Genomic DNA, 20721 nt, shown 5'->3' on the forward strand with positions numbered 1-20721 from the left:
GCTTTTAAAGACACTTTCACTGCTTGAGGCATTCCTGCAGTGTGTGTGTGATGATGGGCGTTTCACAACAGGTTAGAGGCAGAACTGGGTCACTCTCAGACCTGCTTTACTCACTGACCCCAATTTGTTAATCCTGGATTAGTCCAACCTCCACCTCCGCCTTATGTGTGTCCCCTGGCCTGGCCCGCTGCGAGAGGTGTCTTAACTGATACCTTATGCTCTATATGCCTAGGGCACTGTTTCCCAATTACTGGGGTCGGGACCTATCTGTGGGTCACGGGACACATTTTTATGGGGTTATTATTATTATATACTTTTCATGATGTTTAACCCATTAAAACCTGGAACTGTGTCATTTTTAGAAAGCATTATTTTACACTTTGGGCTATTCAAAAATAGCAGATATACAAGCTCATTACGCGGCACCGAGTGCCGCGCTACGAGCTTGTAGATCTGCTATTTTTGAAAAATCGTGAAAATGTGTGCAAATCTTTGAATATATATATTTTTAAAGCGGACATTTTTAACTCAAATCTTTGCTTCTGGGGGGTCCCTGGAACAAAATATTTTGATGGGGGTCCGTGGCCAAATACATATAATTTTGGGGGTCCTTGACATGAAAAAGATTGAGCACCACTGATATAGAAACATACGTTTTTCAGAAAACTGTTGAGATTTAGGAGACATGTAGAATCGGCTTCAGGTCTTAATGGGTTTAGAAGTAGTGAAAATAACCGATCAACGAGCTCTCAACGCGGCACGAAGCCATGAGCTCACAGCTTGTAGATCTGCTATTTTCAAATGGCCGAAATATATATATAGGGCTGAAGTGGTTAATGTTTGTTTTGTAATAATAATCAAAATCTACAAAGTAACTACGCTAGTAACCAAAGTTTTCATATAATTGTAGTGGAGTAAAAGTACAATATTTGCCTCTGAGATGTAGAGGTGTAGAAATAAAATTATTGAAAATTGGAAATACTCCAGTAAAGTAAAAATACCTCAAAATTGTACTTAAGTAAATGTGCTTGAGTAAATACTTAGATACTAATACACCACTGCAAATGACAAAGTGCAAGGTCGGACTAACTGGCATGAACCCTAGTCAACAAACAGCGGGGAAAATGATGGTCACATAAACAGACAGAGTGCAAAGAAAACGGGTGAAAATGTCTGTACTTCGGCGTCAAGACGGATAGCGAAAATAGCAGATCTACAAGCCACAAAAAAAGAAAGTGTGTTTTTAGAAACTGTTCGTCTATGACGAAATGCCCAGAACAGGAAAGGCAGGGTTGAAGTGGTTAACCACTCAAACCCTCTATTCTTAGGAAAAAACAGACCTGACTTGCAACTGTACTGAGCTCACAGCGTGTGACTTTGTGCCGTGCTGTGAGCTTGTATATCTGCTATTTTTAAAAAAAATAAAAAAGTGTTTGAATAATTTTGCATTTTTTTAAAACACAAATCTTCTCTTCTGGTGGGGGTCCCTGGCACAAAACATTTTCAGATGAGGGTCCGCGGACAAATATATATGTCAATTTGGCCTCCTCAATTGGCACGAAAAAGTTTGAGGACCACTGGTTTAGAAGGACATTTTGAATGTCTTTAATGGGTTAAAAGAAAAGCGGTCAGGAAGGAGGGGCGGCAGAGCATTTGAGCAAAAAAAATAAAATAAAGGCCCTTTTGGGTTGGACTGGAGCCTAGACACACCAGAAGGGGGGATGAGCGAGCGTTTGGTTTACAGAGACTCACAACCGCTACACCATCTGTGGGGGAAAAGCACAACCGCACTCCCCTGGAATCCATGTTTCAACATTGTGACCATGGGATATTTCTAGGGAAGATTTACAATGAGATGGTTCATTCAAAGAGCTATAAATAGGGCCAGGCGGCCGTTGGGGGTGATGGGGGTTATCCTTCTGGATGTGGAACGGTTTTAGCTCTGAAAAAAAGGCTTTTGCCTCCCAAAAAAAATTACCACGAGGATAATTTTCTCGACGACGGGCCGGGCCGGGCCTCGGGTGCCGAAGATAAAAGTCCAAACCGCCGAGCGGCTTTTTGAATGATAATAATTGGCCCAATTATACATGCTTCATGCATTCATATTTTTGGTCCACGCTTGACGTGATTGAGACAAGTTTCTGTAGATAAAACTAATGATGCAATACCAGCAGAACGGGAGCTCAGGGTGGGGGGGGGGGGTTAAGAACCAGAGTGGTTGGCGGTCATTAACCACAATCACTTGACAATGCTGCGACTGAGAGAGAGAGAGAGAGAGAGAGAGACAACGCCACCGGGGGGGTTATGTCTAAAGGGCATTTCTGAGCGCATTTCCCGGTATTCTGCCCGCCGTGACAGTACTACGAAATGTCTTGTTAATTCTCTCTCGCTTGACAATCGCACAGTGACATCGCATGGTGTGTGTGGGAAGACGTGGGTGAATTAAGCGTGCGCGTCGTATATGTGTGCAAAGTGGTTGAGTCACTGAAAAAGCACTGAAAAGGTGGAGGAAATAAATATTGTGAGGGCAGCAGAAATGAGGAAAGCTTCGACTATCCCCGCACCGAAAAAACAACCGAGGCCCCTGAACTGAGCGGAGAACAGCAGCAGATATATATATACGGTTAATCCTCACCGCTGCAGCCTCTCTCCGACATGGATTCCCCTTAGAAACAGGGTCGGAACCCACTTCTGCAGTTAAAAGCGGTTAAAGACCATCATGTGGTTTTCCTCCATTACATTACATGGGCCTAGAATAATGTCTGTGACACTGGACACCGCGGTAAACAAGACCCCGGACGCCGCCGCCGCCGCTCGCCGCCTCTCCCGGCCTTTAAAAAAAGCCACGGCTCGGCCACTAAAAGAGGCCCCAAAGGCCCTCCTGTCTTTAACCCCCTGCACCACCCTATGGCCCGGGGCAACTTGAAACACTCGCTATAATACCTCCATCGGGGCTCCACCGAGAGAGGAAAAGGGCACAAGATGGAATAAATCAGGGGTCTTCAACAGGGGGGACCCCTAGGTGGTCCTCAGAGATACTGCAGGGGGGGCCGCCAAATCTTTGTGTGATAGGGACTTTATTGTAATTTTTTTTTTTACATTAACCATTTGAACCCTCGCTTCCCTATTCTGGGGGGAACATTAGCCGAAAATAGCAGATCTACAAGCTTGTACTGTAGATCTGTCAAATCAGATTTTCAAGGTATTTCTGTGGGTAGTATTGCGTTGTGGACACCTTCTTACAATGGCAAATTGATGAAGTAACACCGTGCTTTTTCATGTACACTCCTGTGCCATCACTTCGACAACGGAGAATTTTCCGTTTAGTTGCAACTCGTTTTGGGCACTTGCAAGTCAGACAGATGGAATTTCCAAACATTAACCACTTTCACTCATGGCATCCCTATTTTTTTTAGCTTGTCATTATAGGCGGATATAATGTTTTTTCCAAAATAGTGAATAAAACAAAGTCCTGTTGCATGCCTTGCTCGCCCGTTCTCAACCTGTGGGTGGGACCACATGATTTTTTGGGGGTCCCCAGATGACAGCAAAGTGACAATTTAAGGACTTTTTATGACCTTTTTGATACCTCAAGAAGAAAGAAAAGAAAACGTCTATTACTGCATCAAAAGTAATCAACAAACTATACTATAAAAACTGGTCAAACATTGGCCAAATTGTCAAATAATATAAGAAAGAGGCAAATATGATTATTTGGGGGGGGGGTCACGGCCTGAAAACGTTGAGAACCACTGGCCTAGACTGTCTGTTGTAATTGTGTTTATGCTGAGTTATCAGACATCTAGTCGTTCTACATTTTTGCATGTAGCCTGTGTCTCTCCTGCCGTTTGCGTCTGTCTGTCTGTCTGTCTCTCTCTCTCTCTCTCTCTCTCTCTGTGTGTGTGTAGCTATCTGCCCCTCCATCTCGCAGAGAGGCCGTCGTCTTTAATCCCTTACTCCCCGAGTCAGCAAGAAGCCAGCTATGGCCTTAATCTCTGCGAGGAATGTGCCTGTTTGGCCGTCCGGTCCGTCGCCTTGTCGTCAAATGCCATTGGACCCTCGCCTCCTAGGCTTGCGTCTGATTGGACTGAGGAGTGGATTGGACCCGCCCAGAACAAGGGAGCCAGAATTCAGGGATATACAGTACGGTCTCTGGGAAGGTGACCTGACCTGGAATATATTTCAGAGCAGTGGTTCTCAAACGTTTTAATTTCAAGGACCCTAACGGGTCCATTTGGTTCCATTTGTACACTCTCAAGAGTTCCTTGGACCCCACTTTGAAAACCACTGGTTTAGAAAAAGGTGGCTTTGCTAGGAGAAGGGGTATTATTATGAGGCGTCTCTCAGTAGTACATGTTTCTTTGAGATGCACTGGTTGCACAGAGGAGTATGGGTAGGAGCCAATACTACCGCAGTAGTATATATATGCTTCTTTCAGATTCTCTGGTACACGGAAGGATATGTGTAGGAGCGCATGCCTCATTCCAATGCTGTTACTTCGAACAGTGCACCTTATGTAATGCCAAGAAATAGTTTCACTGTATCAGGAATATCTGACCTGGTTTTCTTGTTCTTTCTTTGTATTCTCTATTCGTGTTGAAGTGTTGAATGGGAGCTTGTAAACCAATTTCACCCACTTCTTCTTCACACCTGTGAACCTGTGACGTAACAAGTTGAAGTCGAGCCAAATACTAACCACCGTAGTGCAATGCTACTGTACTTCTGGGATGCCTGTTTAATAGCTCCATGCAGTCGTGTGAAATCGGAGCTTTTTAGATGCACTGGTACAGAGGAGAGTATAGCAGCTTAAAATGACAAAAAAAGGATGGAAATTATATGAACGTTATCTTTTTTGTTCTTCTTTCTAAAACAGAAGCTTTGCCGCAGTGGGAACGGAGCTATACAGTACTGCATGCACTGACTCCAGCACACAAGCAGCCAAATTCTTCACATTCTTGCTCTAAGGAGAAAGAGTCGTGCGCACCACGGAAATTAAACGTTTGTTATTGCTTAGCTTTTTTTTTTTTTAATCTAAAGACCTCTGGAGGAGACTTTGTTATTTATTTATGCGTTTTTTTATGTCTGGAAAGAGAGTTGCTGTAAGTTGAGCTGTGTGCATTTTGTGAGGTGGAAGACATGTCGGTGTTGATGGAAATCTAATGGGGATGATGTCACGTTTCATTTTATCAGATTGTTTTCTGAGCTGCTTTCTTGTTTTGAACCCATTTAAACCTGAGGCTGATTTTTATAAAACGGCTTCTAAATCCTAAACTAAGTTTTCCGAAAAGCCTCATAATGTCCAAAACTATTACTTTTAAGGATTCAAATTCAAAAGCATGAAAAGTAGCAGATCTGCTACTTTTGATGCTTTTGTGTGACGTTGCTGTAGTCAGATCAAGTAGGGCGTTCATTTACGAAACAACACACAAAGTTAGAACATGGAGATAAGAGGTTTCTGCATGACAGCAACGATGAAATGACACAGATGCTTTCCCGGATTGAACGGTAGAACGACATATATAGGTTTGTGCCGGGTCTGAATGGGTTAAGACATCTGTTCATCACAGATGAGGTTAGCAGATGCTGTAACCAGGAGAAAAGACATTAGTCTAGTGTTTAATTTGTCACCATAAATACGTGACAGTTGCTGTGGAGTGTTACACTGCTGAGTATGACAGAGAGTTTTATAAAAAATGTGTGAAAGGTGTTTTTGTTGTTACAAATGTGGCTCACACATTTGACACCGCCGATTTACTGCATGTGAGCTACAGGTGAGATGCCACTTTTCTGGTTAGTTTCTGGTTTTGGCTGCGTGGTGTAAGGCAGGGTTCTTCAACAGGGGGTCCGGGACCCCTAGGGGGTCCTCAGAGTTACTACAGGGGGTCCGCCAAATTTCTGTGTGATGGGATTTTTGTTTTTTACCTTAACCACTTGAACCCTAGCATCCCTTTTCTGAGGATAACTTTAGCCAAAAAATAGCAGATCTACAAGCTCTCAACGCCTCGCGCTGCGAGGCGTTGAGAGCTTGTAGATCGGTTTGGTGTAGAAGGAAAAAAAGAGCAGACCAAGTAAACAAAAAAAGTTGAATCTGAAGCCCAATTTTGTACAATATAGAGGGGGTCCCTGCTTCATCTCTCTCTCAGCTAGGGGGTCCTTGGCCTGAAAACGTTGAAGACCCCTGGTGTAAGGTTTTCTGTACTTCTAGAAACACATGGGGAACATGGTTGGCGTGCACGTCACACACACACACACACACACACACACACACACACACACACACACACACACACACACACACACACACACACACACACACACACGCACACACACGCACGCCCCTCTAGGTGTGACTGACTGGCTGCCTGTACATGCTATGTTATGTCATAGCCTGCTGGCTGTCACTAGACAACCCGGAGCACCCTGGCTAATGGCTACAGGGCTGGTCAATCATTGACCACACCAAGGTTACTGTACATGTGGAGCCATGGTTTCACCTACTGCATTCTGCTGCTCTCTGTTAACTCACTGTTAACAGTCATTTTTAGATTTGAGCTAAAAAAAGCATTATTTTACACTTTGGGCTATTCAAAAATAGCAGATATACAAGCTCATAGCGCGGCACCGAGTGCCGCGCTATGAGCTTGTAGATCTGCTATTTTTGAAAAATCGTGAAAATGTGTGCAAATCTTTGAATATATATATATATTTTTAAAGCGAACATTTTTAACTCAAATCTTTGCTTCTGGGGGGTCCCTGGAACAACATATTTTGATGGGGGTCCGCGGCCAAATACATATCATTTTGGGGGTCCTTGACATGAAAAAGATTGAGCACCACTGATATAGAAACATAGGTTTTTCAGAATACTGTTGAGATTTAGTAGACGTGTAGAATCGGCTTCAGGTCTCAATGGGTTAAAGGTTCCATTTGAAAAGAAAAGAAAAGAAAAACGGGTGAGGGAGGGAGTGTGGGGGAACTTTCTTCATCCACTTGAGCTCCATGGGGGACTTTGCCCAAAATAGGGGGATGCCATGCCAGGGTTAATGTGTTCAACATTTTATTTCTAATTAGATAGTTACATTTTGACATTATTAAACATAAACATCAAATATCAGACATGTTTCCCAAAGGAAACGCACGTATTTAATTCAGTCTGACCAGAAGCAGGGATTAAACTATTTTATTTACTATTTAGAAAAAAAAAGTTTTAATCTCCGCCGATGATCACATTTAATGACTAGCAGAGGAATTAATCACTCCACCCCTCCCTCCCTCCCTCCCCCAAGCCAATTAAACCATTGTTACTGTTAACCCATGAAGACCCGAAGCCGATTCTACAAATGTCTTGTAAATCAGTTTAAAAAACGTATGTTGCTACTGTATATCAGTGGTTCTCAAACTTTTTCATAATTGTCAAGGACCCCCAAAACTATATGTATTTGGCGGCAGACCCCCCATCTCAAAATATTTTGTTCCAGGGACCCCCAGAAATAAAGCTTTGAGTTACAAATGTTCGCTTTGAAAATATATATTCAAAGAATTGCACACATTTTCACGATTTAAAACAAATAGCAGATCTACAAGCTCATAGCACGGCACTCGGTGCCGCGCTATGAGCTTGTATATCTGCTATTTTTGTATATCTGCTATTTTTTCTTTTTTAAATACATTTTAATCCCACGATTTTGTAACCCCATTTTTTACACCCAGTGCCAATTGTCTATGTAATCCTGGGCACTACCTTCCCTCTGCCAACCTAGGGAGGCCAGGGCCGAGCTCATGCCTCCTTCACTGCATGAGAGCCAACTAACCTTCTTGTCACCTGACAGGGGAGAGTTTCCCTGGTTGGACGTAGCGCGTGGAAGGAACACGTTATTCCAACCAGTTAAAAAAAAAAAAAGCCTTTTAGCTCAAATCTAAAAATGACCCAGTGTTCTTGGTTAAAGGGGCACAAAAAAAGGATTTCGACACCATACATGTGGTTTGAAGTGGATGTGGTCGGGGTGTGCCATGCCGTGGTTGTGACTCACTTTTCCAAAGAACAATTGTGCCATCTATCTAGACACCTACGTACCTGTACCTACCAAACTGTTGGCTGAGAAAACCCAAACCCTCATTTCCATGTTCCATTCAGTGTGTCTCATTATAGACCATGTGAACTAAGTGTCCAAATATAAACAGTCGTTTGTCTTTCGGGAAATGTGTGTTCCCCTGCCCTTGTGTGTGGTTTCCCTAGTTGCCACTTTTATCAGCCACGGTTTCTCTTCTTTATAAGCCACGCTATTGAAAAGGAAAGTGAATCTTAAAGCACAGATATCAGAAGATATCTTTTTTTATTTGCTCATGGGGGACGACCATGTGGAGGGACTGAGGTGATAACACGGCATGTTGGACGGACAGGGTCTCTGAGATGACAAAAGCGAGTGGTTCTCAAATGGAACCAAATGGACCCATAAGGGTCCATTTGGTTCCATTTGTACACTCAGAGTTACAGACCTGCAAAGGGTCCATTTGGAACACCTGAGGGGTCCCTGGACACCACTTTTAGAACCACTGGACAAGATAATTATTGACGGCCCGGAGGCACCTAGGTTCTAATGCCTGACAGGGCGTCGCGGGTTCGAGTACCGTACCCGACGACCTTTGCTGCGTGTCGCTGCGCGTCTCTTTGCTGTCCATCTTCACTTAAAAAGCTATCAATAAAAGGCAGAAAAGCCAAACACAAATGGCCGAAGCTCTTTGTCAAAAGGGAATAAAGCCACAAAGAACTAGGCGGCAAATGCATTTCATCGACCAATATTCACAATCCAAGGTTACATTCAAAAACTTGTGGAAACAGCGATTGCTCTTACATATGTGTTTATGTCATTGTTTGATTGTAGAAGGTTGCAATCCGTTGTAGAGTTCTCATCGGGCCTGACAATTACATTCATTATTTATTTATATAATATTTGTTTTTTTACCTTTAATTCACCCAGAGTAGGTAGGTATGCTGAGCACGAATGCTCTCTTTTTGCACAGTCACAAACACGTTAAAATACCGGGAACTGCCCAGTTCAAACATAGTCTTATGCTGTTGGTTCCGTGCCTTGCTCAAGGGCACTTCGTGGTGTTGGGTGGAATGGGGCATCGAACCTGAAACGTTTTGGTCATGAGCGTGCTCCTCTAACCTTTAGGCCACCGCTGCCGCAAACATTGCACACGTTCACGTTGTGTAGTTAACAAACCCCGCTATTATGCCTCTTTCCTCCTCTGTTTCAGTAGTGCTATGTCTATTTCTGTACACTGTATGTGTACATAGTATTTACACAGACAGTATGTTATTCACACAGGAGTTTGAAATGGAATCCCGCAATATTATGACAGACAAATTACATACCAGAAGACATTTTTGGGTTGAGAGCTGCTTCACCATGATTGGGCATACATTGATTTTGTTTGTATGCCTCCCTGAAACATTCACTAAGCCATTGGTTCTCAAAGTGCGGTCCGGGGACCCTCAGGGGTCCTTGAGGGGGTTCCAGCGGGTCCCCAGCAAGATGTGTTAATTCATTTTCACCCCTTTATCCATATTTTATACGTTGGCTATTAAAAAGCAGCAGATATACAAGCTCACAGCGTGTCGCTGCGAGCTTGTACATGTGCTATTTTTGAACATTTTCGAAAAATCTTGAAAGTGTTTGATGAATTTTGATGATTTTAGCATTTTCTTTTAACACAAATATTCTCTTCTGGGGGTCCCAGGCACAAAACATTTTCCGCGGCCAAATATATATCAATTCAGGGGTCCTTGGCATGAAAAGGTTTGAGAACCACTGCACTAAGTGCTTGCACTTGTATTAGTATTAAGGACTGTGCAGCCCCGAGCCCTACCCAGCCAAATTGTAGCGTCGATTGTCAGTCCTTACCCGGCAGGCTTTGTCAGGCCCGGTTGGCTGAAACTGAGAACTCTAATGGTTTGACATGCCGCAGGGCCACGGCGGGGGGTATATAGCAGTGGTGTGAAGTAACTAAGTACATTTACTCAAGTACTGTACTTAAGTACAATTTTGAGGTATTTGTACTTTACTTGAGTATTTCCAATTGTCTATACTTTTACTTCTGCTCCACTACATCTCAGAGGCAAATATTGTACTTTTACTCCACTACAATTACTTTTAGTTAAAAAAAAAAAAAAAAATTTAGTTACTAGTTACTTTTCAGATATAAACTATGATATAATGAAACCTACAGTAACCACTTTAGCCCTATTTTATACATAGGCTATTTGAAAATAGCAGATCTACAAGCTCACAACGCGTCGCGATGCGACGCGTTGTGAGCTTGTAGATCGGCTATTTTCAAATATTTAGTACTTTTACTTTTGGTACTTTAAGTACATTTTGATGCCAATTCTTTTGTACTTTTACTCAAGTACATCTTTAATTCTGGACTTTTACAGAGTATTTTTATATTGCAGTATTGATACTTTTACTTAAGTAAAACATTTGAGTACTTTTTCCACCACTGGGTATATAGTGTAAACCTCAGGAATAGAAATAAGGAATCCTCCTTCAGCCCGTACTGTAGAAACAGTCGGCGCGTGACTCATGGGAGCTCGTGGCCAGAGAGCCAGAGAGCGCCTTGTTAAGTAACACATTTCGTGAAGCCAGGGTTACACCAGGAATAGCTGGAGAAAGTAGCTAATCGTGTGGCATAACCTTAACTGACCCACCTGTTGAGCCCATTAGTGAAGCACGCTGGAAAACTGGCAGCAGACCCGTCGCTGCTAAATGAACCCTTTGAGACCTGAAGCCGATTCTACGTGTCTCCTAAATCTCAACAGTTTTCTGAAAAACGTATGTTTCTATATCAGTGGTGCTCAATCTTTTTCATGACAAGGACCCCCAAAATGATATGTATTTGGCCACGGACCCCCATCAAAATATTTTGTTCCAGGGACCCCCCAGAAGCAAAGATTTCAGTAAAAAAATGTTCGCTTTAAAAGAATATATATTCAAAGATTTGCACACATTTTCACGATTTTTCAAAAATAGCAGATCTACAAGCTCGTAGCGCGGCACTCGGTGCCGCGCTACGAGCTTGTATATCTGCTATTTTTGAATAGCCTAAAGTGTAAAATAATGCTTTTTAGCTCAAATCTAAAAATGACACAGTTCCAGGTCTCAATGGGTTAAGCGTTCAGCGAGGTGAGACACGTTTCTCCCGTTTCTGAGGAGTTTAGCACAACTCTGCTCTGAAATGGTGTTCGTATATATTCTGTGAAAAGCTAAAAATGTGTGTCTGACTCTCTGCTGTTCCCAGCAGGAACCATGAGAATGTGCGGGCCCTTTCCCCAACTAGGCTGTAAGCTGGCTGTAGCCATTTTCACAAGAACCTTAAAGGGGAATACCACTCATTTTCAACATTGAACCATAGTCATAATATACCTTAGAGCTGTTGTGTGGAAATAAGAAAAAAGTCCCCCCCCCCCCCTGCTTCTATGTCGCCTAGAACTGGATAATTGATTGTTGGGGTCATGTGATCAGTGACATGTGGAAGGTGTACTCTTTGGCCCGCCATCTAAAACATAGAAGGGGGTGGGACTTTTTTTTCCTATTTCCACACACAACTCTAAGGTACATTATGACATGGTTCAATGTTGAAAATGAGTGGCATTCCCCTTTAAGACAGAGAGAGCAGTTTTATCTTCATAGCCATTATTATGGTTCTCAATTTAATCAACTAATATTCATATTATGCCCACATCTTGTTCTAGTGTACACCCTAAAGATTTGTGAACACTTTTGAAAATGTTTGCTTATAGTGAATACCGTGTGCCCAAAATGAAAGTGGTTAGTGTATGGAGCCCTATTTCGAGCACTCATACATTATTGATTGATTGATTGATTGATTACATTTATTTGGTCATGAGGAGAAAGGGCACGTCAGCACTTCCAAACACATCAACAACACACGCAAATATCAGGATAAAAACACAATAAATCCATAAGACTTGTCCCATTGTGGTCCCAAAAAAAAAGACAGAAAAAAAAGACACATTAACCCATTCAAACTGGGAACGCATCTGTGTAACCACTTTAACCATTATTTTATACTTTGGCTATTCAAAAATAGCAGACAAGCTCTTGCAGATCTACAAGCGCTCATAGCGTGGCACTGAGTGCCACGCTATGAGCGCTTGTAGATCTGCTATTTTTGAAAAACCTGTACAAATATTTGAATATAATATATATATATTTTTAAAGGGAACATTTGTAACTCAAATCTTTGCTTCTGGGTCAAGAAAAATATGTTTTTCAGAAAACTGTTAATATTTAGAATACATTTGTAGAATCCCCAGAAGCAAAGATTTGAGTTACAAAAAAAATAATATCTATATCTATATATATATATATATTTGCACAAATCCTCACGATTTTTTCAAAAAAATAGCAGATCTACAAGCTCGTAGCGCGGCACTCGGTGCCGCGCTACGAGCTTGCAGATCTGCTATTTTTCAAAAGCCAAAGAAATCTAAAAAATGACACAGATTAGGGGAAAGATCCTGCAGGTTCCAAATGGGTTAAAAGTAAAACAGCTAAAAATAAAGGTCTCGTCAGGTAGACGTTGTTGTGTGTGTTGTTGTTAGTGAGTGAGTGATTGACTGGTCACACAGTCTATCTGCTGTGGCCCAGAGCAGGGGGACGTGACCGCGCCATGCAGGGAGATTATGTTTATCAGGGCTTTACTTGGAAGAGAAGAGAGAGCGTCTGGTTGGCTGACAGCAGGCTGTTGTGTCTGGTTATCAGTGACTGGGGTCTAGTACGGTGGTGCATGGTGGCGCTGCCTGGCTCTAGTGATGGCAGTGGGCGATACAGAATGTCTGTCTGACATGGCATGTGTCCAGTGGTGGAAAAAGTACTCAAATTCTTTACTTAAGTAAAAGTATTAATACTGCAATATCAAAAAATACTCTGTTACATGTAAAAGTCCAGAATTCTAAATATACTTGAGTAGAAGTACAAAAGTATTGGCATCAAAATGTACTTAAAGTACCAAAAGTAAAAGTGCTAAATATTTGAAAATAGCAGATCTACAAGCTCACAACGCGACGCGTTGTGAGCTTGTAGATCGGCTATTTTCAAATAGCCTAGGTATAAAATAGGGCTAAAGTGGTTAATGTATGTTTCATAATATCATAATTTATAATCTGAAAAGTAACTAGAGTAACTAAAGTTTTCAAATAATTGTAGTGGAGTAAATGGACTATGGTTCAATGTTGAAACAATATTTGCCTCTGAGATGCAGTGGAGTAGAAGTAAAAGTATTGGAAATTGGAAATACTCAAGTAAAGTACAAATACCTCAAAATTGTACTTAAGTACAGTGCTTAAGTAAATGTACTTAGTTACTTCCCACCACTGCATGTGTCCATGGTTGTAGGGTTCACTTCTAAAAGGGCTGTCCGGTAACCTCAGCCAAGCAAACCCCCAACCCAACCAAGCAAACCCCTACCCCCCCCCCCCCCCCCCACAGACAACGAGTTGTCTGGGGCGTTGTGACCTGTTGTGAGCTTGCATATCAGCTATCTTTGAAAGAGAATCGTGCACATAAAAAGAATGAAAACGTCCGCCTATAATGATGACATGCCCAAAATAGGGATGCCAGGTTTAACGTGGTTGATAATGTCAGCAGCAGCCTCAGTATAGGAATTGAACGACTTAATTTTATTATTTTAGCAAGCCTTTTTTTCCTCCCTTTTTGCAAGCTTTTACTTTGGGCCATCTCAAGGCCATCTCAACACTGTGGGACACACATCCCCCCCCCTGTCCCCCCTTAAATCTACACCTATGCCTGTTTGACTTGTCTGTCTTTTTCTCTGTCTCAGTCTATGTATGTTTGTCTGTGAATTGCTTCCTTCCCACTGGGGATAAGGGTGGGGGGGGGGGGGGGGGGGTACCCTCCATTCGTGTCATCAGTGAATTTTAATTCACATAACAGCAGTAGAGCTTACACTCTCGCACATTTGCAGACGGTTTGATCCAAGTGCTCTCACGTTGCGAGCAGACGAGCCAAAAACACCCCTTGGGCACGGCTACAGGGCTGTGGGCTAATTAGGATAGGGCAGGCTAATGATGTTTTTTAGTGAGAGACAAGTGTGCGAGACACTTTCTCCCAGTGTGTCATATTTCCCTCACCCTAATAACTACTGGACGTTATATAGACTGTTAGCTAACAGCCTTTTTTATTTGGTTCTTCACGGCTGGAATGTGTGCAGTCTCACGCGGTCAGACTCAGACCCCGGCCATCTTATGTCATCAATACCTTCCATGATCAGCGGAGAGTCTGAGATCATGCGTCAGCATGTCTGGGTTTTTGCCTAGCCTCTGATTGGCTGGGCTGTAATGGAGGTCTGTGGTTGGTCAGTTCATAATATATATATATATTACACATTTTTGAGCGGGTGGTCCTTAACTACTTAAGCCCTATACTTACTCATATGATGAATAGCGATGCATTGTGAGCTTGTAGATCAACTATTTCTGCAATTTCAAAACAAAATCTTGGAGAAAATAAGTTATCAATTATTATAATTTTTTTATAATATATATATATATATATTTTAGAGACAGTAAAGTGTACGATACCAAAAAACATAACACCACCAAAATAGACAAAACATTACAATAATAATGATATAAAAAAAATAAACACGTTGCTAGGTTTTACGGACACAGCCTTTCTAACACTTTCTAGGGTCTTGTCCTCACATCAGTCCATCTAAGAATATGTAAGGAGTCCATATTTTATAATAAATGTCCTTATGTAAACTTTCCCTTAATCTTGTAGTGCAAGTAATCTAGAGGTATATAACTTGATATTTCTGTCTTCCACTGGGGGCCAGTGTTCTGGTTATAAGTTCTCAATTATAAATTAAAAAAAAATACCCGTGGGGGGATATGCGCACACAATCTGGCAATGCGGGAAGCAGCGAACACAAACACCCTAATAAACAGCTGATATTTTGTGTAATGGGAAAACGGGCTTCGCTGTTAGGTGCACATGGTAATGGTCAATGGCTGTGTGCAAATTCAGATCAATTGCTCCAGTCACTGGAGGAGAAACGGGCAGAACCAATTTTAGCCTCACCACGCACTACAACACTCGCTACAGAGGTTTGTCAAAGTATAGGAGGATATTGAATTGTCTTTAACACATTGGTTCTCAAAGTGGGGTCCGGGGACCCCCAGGGGTACTTGAGGGGGTTCCAGGGGGTCCCCAGCTAGATGATGGACAGGAACCAAATGGACCCTTATGGGTCTGTAACTCTGAGAGTGTACAAATGGAACCAAATGGACCCTAACGGGTCCATTTGGTTCCATTTGTACACTCTCAGAGTTAAATTAACATTGGTTTTACAATGTGAATTGGGGTCCCAGAGGTATACATGCCATTAAATGGGGGTCCATAGCCTAATGCATGTCAAACTGGGGGTCCTTGAAATTAAAATGGTTGAGAATCACTGCTAGAGAGCCGTAAAAAACCTTCTCTTATTGGGGTGCCTGGCTTATCTTTTGAAATGGGGGTCCGCAGGGTAATAAGTGTCAATTAGGGGGTCCTTGACATGAAAAGGTTTGAGAACCACTGCTTTAACATTTGCCCAAAATAGAGCCACCAGGGTGAATCGTGGTTAATAGCCACCTTTCAGTAGCCGTCGTGCCCCAGACATTACACACTCATCTGGCTACTGTGACAAATATAATCCTCTGTGTGTTTATTCCCAAGGTGCCCCTGCCCCCCCCCCCCACCCACCCCCCCATCACCACCACCACCCCCCATGTTCCACACTTCTCTGTGTGAACACTGTCCCACGGTGACTCCTGACCTTAATGTTGTCACTTGCTTAAATAGACACAAAGTGAGTGGCTCTTTACTCGCTTGTTGTCTATTTACAGTGCTATGGCTGCGTGCTGGGCTGCCCACTGGGCCCTTCCGACGACGCCTATTTATAACCAGTGGTGTAAAGTAACTAAGTACATTTACTCAAGTACTGTACTTAAGTACAATTTTGAGGTATTTGTACTTTACTTGAGTTATTTCCAATTGTCTATACTTTTGCTTCTGGCTCCACTGCATCTCAGAGGCAAAATATTGTACCTTTACTCCACTACAATTATTTGAAAACTTTAGTTGCTAGTTACTTTTCAGATATAAACGATTACATTATCATTATAAAACACACATTAACCACTTTAGCCCTATTTTATACCTAGGGCTATTTGAAAATAGCAGATCTACAAGCTCACAACGCGTCGCAAAGCGACGCGTTGTGAGCTTGTAGATCGGCTATTTTCAAACATTTAGTACTTTTACTTTTGGTACATTAAGTACATTTTGATGCCAATACTTTTGTACTTTTACTCAAGTAAATTTTGAATTCCGGACTTTCACTTGTAACAGAGTACTACTTCTACATTGCAGTATTGGTACTTTTACTTAAGTAAAACATTTGAGTACTTTTTCCACCACTGCTGGCTGCCCACTGGGCCCGGACGGCGCCTATTTATAACGGAGGAGGCCTGCTGCTGCCGGCCGGGCTCCTAGCTGGCAGCGCTCCGCTCCGCTCTGCTGTGGCGTGTTACAGACAGTCAGCCACACCGACCGGGACAAAAATATGCACCCGTCATCATTTTTTGGGGAATTCAAGTCGCGTCGGGTTTCCGACTCCCGTCTCGTCCTTGAGGCCCTGGTGGTGATACGGCTTCAAAGGGGTCATGGGGATATAGCTGTGGAATAAACCATGTTCGATATGGACAGTAGTAATATATCTCTCTGCGTTGCTGCAGGTTCCTCCTATAGCGTCTGACAACGTATTTAAAGGACAACTTTGTTTTTTTACAACCAAGGTTTATGTTTTAGCTTGTAATTAAAGTAAATAAAAGATGAGTGTTATTTTTTTTTCATTTGCTGCTTTCTATAGTTTTAGCAATTTTCACGATCTTTTTTACAGTGGGCGGGGGCATTCTGTCCGGTGGCTAAATAGTAAATATGCCTTTTTTACACAATAAAAAAGTTCCTGTGGTCTTTGATGGCCAGATGTGAGTTATTGGGGGCTGGAAGAGCTACTGTAAATAATAATAAAGAAAACGCTGGGTTATTGGGTAAAAAAAAGACATATTTAGCCACCGGAGAGAATGCCCCCGCCCACTGTAAAAAAGATTGCGAAAATTGCTAAAACTATAGAAAGCAGTAAATTTAGAAATTTTAACACACATTTTTATTTACCTTAATTACAATCGAAAACATAAACCTTGGTTGTAAAAAAACAAAGTTGTCCTTTAAAAAAATTGCACCTCCGTGGTTCGTTATGGCTTTACTTGCCGAGCCCTGTTTTGAGGACATTATCGTTGCTGTCGTCGGGCAGAAACCTCTTGAAACCTCTTTTAACGTTTTCTTTTTTTGTCTCCGTAAATTAACGCCATACTTGATCATACTACGGCGTCACACCAAAGCATCAAAAGTAGCAGACCGACAGTGGTGGAAAAAGTACTCAAATTCTTTACTTAAGTGAAAGTACCAATACAAAATATACCAATATAAAAATACTCTGTTACAAGTAAAAGTCCAGAATTAAAAATGTACTTGAGTAAAAGTACAGAAGTATTGGCATCAAAATGTACTTAAAGTACCAAAAGTAAAAGTACTAAATATTTGAAAATAGCCTATGTATAAAATAGGGCTGAAGTGGTTAATGTAAGTTTTATAATGTAACAATTTATATCCGCAAAGTAACTAGTAACTAAAGTTTTCAAATAGTTGTGGTGGAGTAAAAAGTACAATATTTGCCTCTGAGATGTAGTGGAGTAGAAGTAAAAGTATTGACAATTGGAAATACGTCAGTAAAGTAAAAGTACCTCACAATTGTAGTTAAGTACGGTACTTGAGTAAATGTACTTAGTTACTTTCCACCACTGTACGAAATAATACACCTTCCTCTCTCCTCTGCCCTTCCTCTCCTATAGCATTGACTCTCTCTCTCTCTCTCTCTCTCTCTCTCTTTCTGGCTTCTTATCTTATCACCACGTTTCATTACTCTGGTTCTCTCCCTCCCTTCGTTCTCCCCCCTTCCCTTCCCTCTCTCTCCACCTCCTGCATTGTAAATCATCCGCTGTTGACAGACTGCAGCCATACACCCCACTATGCTTATATCTAGCATTAGCGTACAGGAGCACACCTCTAGGGGCTTGTAGATCGGTTACTTTTGGGCAAAGAGGTTTGGTGTGTACGGGGGGGGGGAAAGAGCAGACCAAGTACCGATGCAAAACAAGGTCAAGTTACCAAAGTATTGAGGGTTTAAGTCGTTAAATGTCTAAAAATACACATTTAACCCATTAAGACCTAGAACTGTGTCATTTTTAGATTTGAGCTAAAAAGCATTATTTTACACTTTGGGCTATTCAAAAATAGCAGATCTACAAGCTCGTAGCGCGGCACTACGAGCTTGTAGATCTGCTATTTTAGAAAAATCGTGAAATGTGTGCAAATCTTTGAATATATATATATATTTTTAAAGCGAACATTTTTAACTCAAATCTTTGCTTCTGGGGGGTCCCTGGAACAAAATATTTTGATGGGGGTCCGCGGCCAAATACATATAATTTTGGGGGGTCCTTGAAATGAAAAAGATTGAGCACCACTGATATAGAAACATACGTTTTTCAGAAAACTGTTGGGATTTAGGAGACATGTAGAATCCAATACGTAGTGGCGGTCCCTGCTTCATCTCTCTCTCAGCTAAGGGGTCCTGAAAAACGTCGAAGACCCCCTGCTTTATGGTTTGAGGCTTCTCTCTCTCACACCTGTGTTTGTTCAGGCATTCTATACTTATATTAACCTTTGACCTCATTGAACACACTGTGCTGTCAATTCATAGTTTGGTCATAACAGCCTGATTGATGGCTCACACACACACACACACACAACAAGCTACCATTTTGTCAATTGGCGGACAAAGGACGATGTTTTGGGGGATAAGTGATTGCTGGAGAGGCTATAGTCCAGTGGTTCCAAAACGTTTTAGCTCAAGACCCAAAAGAGAAATTTGCCCGGGACCCAAACTAGTGAAAATAGCAGATCTAACTAGCACACAACGCATCGCGTCGCGCCGCGTTGTGAGCTTGAAGTTCTGCTATTTTCACTACTTCTCATTTATTTAATTTATTAAAACGTGAACATTTTTGAATTATTATTTTAACTTTTTTAACCCATTTAGACCTGGAACGCATCTGTGTCACTTTAGATTTCTTTGGCTATTCAAAAATAGCAGATATACAAGCTCATAGCGCGGCACCGAGTGCCGCGCTATGAGCTTGTATATCTGCTATTTTTGAAAAATCGTGAAAAATATTTTTTTATATTTTTTTTCCGAAAAATTGTTAGGATTTAAAAAAAATGTAGACGTGGCCTCAGGTCTTAATCATGGGTTAAATGAAATATATATATATATATCTTTTTAAGTGGAAGACACAAAAAAGGGGTATATTTACTCGCAACCCATACAAATTGGTCTGTTTGGGAAACTTTCTGGTTAATCTACTCTTTGACAAATCTTGTGACACGTGATTGATGATACTGTAGATGCGTCTGGGTTTTGTGGAGAGGCCTCTCTTCTCGTCTATAGAAGGGCAAAAGTTTATAACCCTTTGTGGGGGGGGTTATCTCTCCTCTCCTCTCCTCAATACAGCATGCAGTCTTTAAAAGGCTACTTCTAAGCCATCAAACCTTAACAGTGTCGTTGGCAATTTTTTTATTATCATTTCAGTATCCAGGCAGCCCGTAGCCATTCCCATATATTGCCGTCGTCCCGCCATTTATCTATCGGGCCAGGCTTTTCTTCTGCACAGCATCAGAACAGTGTCTGTCAAGGGGGGTCGCTGCTTCCAAACGGCGTTCCTTCTCGTCTTGAAGCGTGTAAAACATGCTCAACGGGTCGGACGGTTTCTAGCCTCTGTACAGTAAATCAGTCAGCTATAGCTGCGTTGACATTTATTGTAACATACCAACGATGGATATAGCTTGACTTACTGTACCTGCCCTCGGGTGACACTCACATGCATGTTGTTTCATATGTTTGGCTTACTGATGCTGAAAAGTACCTCCGTTTAACCCTTTAAGACCTGGAACGCATCTGTGTCATTTTTTGATTTCAGCTAAAAAAGCATTATTTTACACTTTGGCTTTTCAAAAAAATAGCGCTACGAGCTTGTATATCTGCTATTTTTGAAAAATCGTGAAAATGTGTGCAAATCTTTGAATATATATTGTTTTAAAGCGAAAAATCTTAACTCGAATCTAAGCTTCCGGGGGTCCCTAGAACATATATTTTTAGATGGGGGTCCGTGGCCAAATACATGTCATTTTGGGGGTCCTTGACATGGAAAAAGGAACCACTGATATTATGGCGACATAAGTTTTTTCAAAAAACTTGAATCCCCCAGAAGCAAAGATTTGAGTTACAAATGTTCGCTTTTGTAACTCAAATCTCAAGATTTGCAAAAAAAATAACGATATCGATAGCTTGTATATCTGCTATTTTTGAATAGCCAAAGTGTAAAATAATGCTTTTTTTTTAGCTCAAATCAAAAAGTGACAGAGATGCGTTCCAGGTCTCAATGGGTTAATGATGTTCATCGTGTCGTATACGTCAGGCTCTCTGCCTTGTTTAGCTCAACCTTCAAAG

General features: G+C 41.7%; 1 protein-coding gene across 1 annotated transcript in view; it reads left to right on the forward strand.

Annotated features, from left to right (window-relative positions):
• LOC311056651 (glucocorticoid receptor-like) overlaps positions 1–20721 on the forward strand; it is a 134754-nt gene that overhangs the window by 20654 nt on the left and 93379 nt on the right. The gene's annotated exons all lie outside the window — the stretch shown is intronic.

Source organism: Gymnoscopelus microlampas, assembly GCF_963454915.1.
Source record: "Gymnoscopelus microlampas genome assembly, chromosome: 12".
In the NCBI taxonomy this organism is placed as follows: domain Eukaryota; kingdom Metazoa; phylum Chordata; class Actinopteri; order Myctophiformes; family Myctophidae; genus Gymnoscopelus; species Gymnoscopelus microlampas.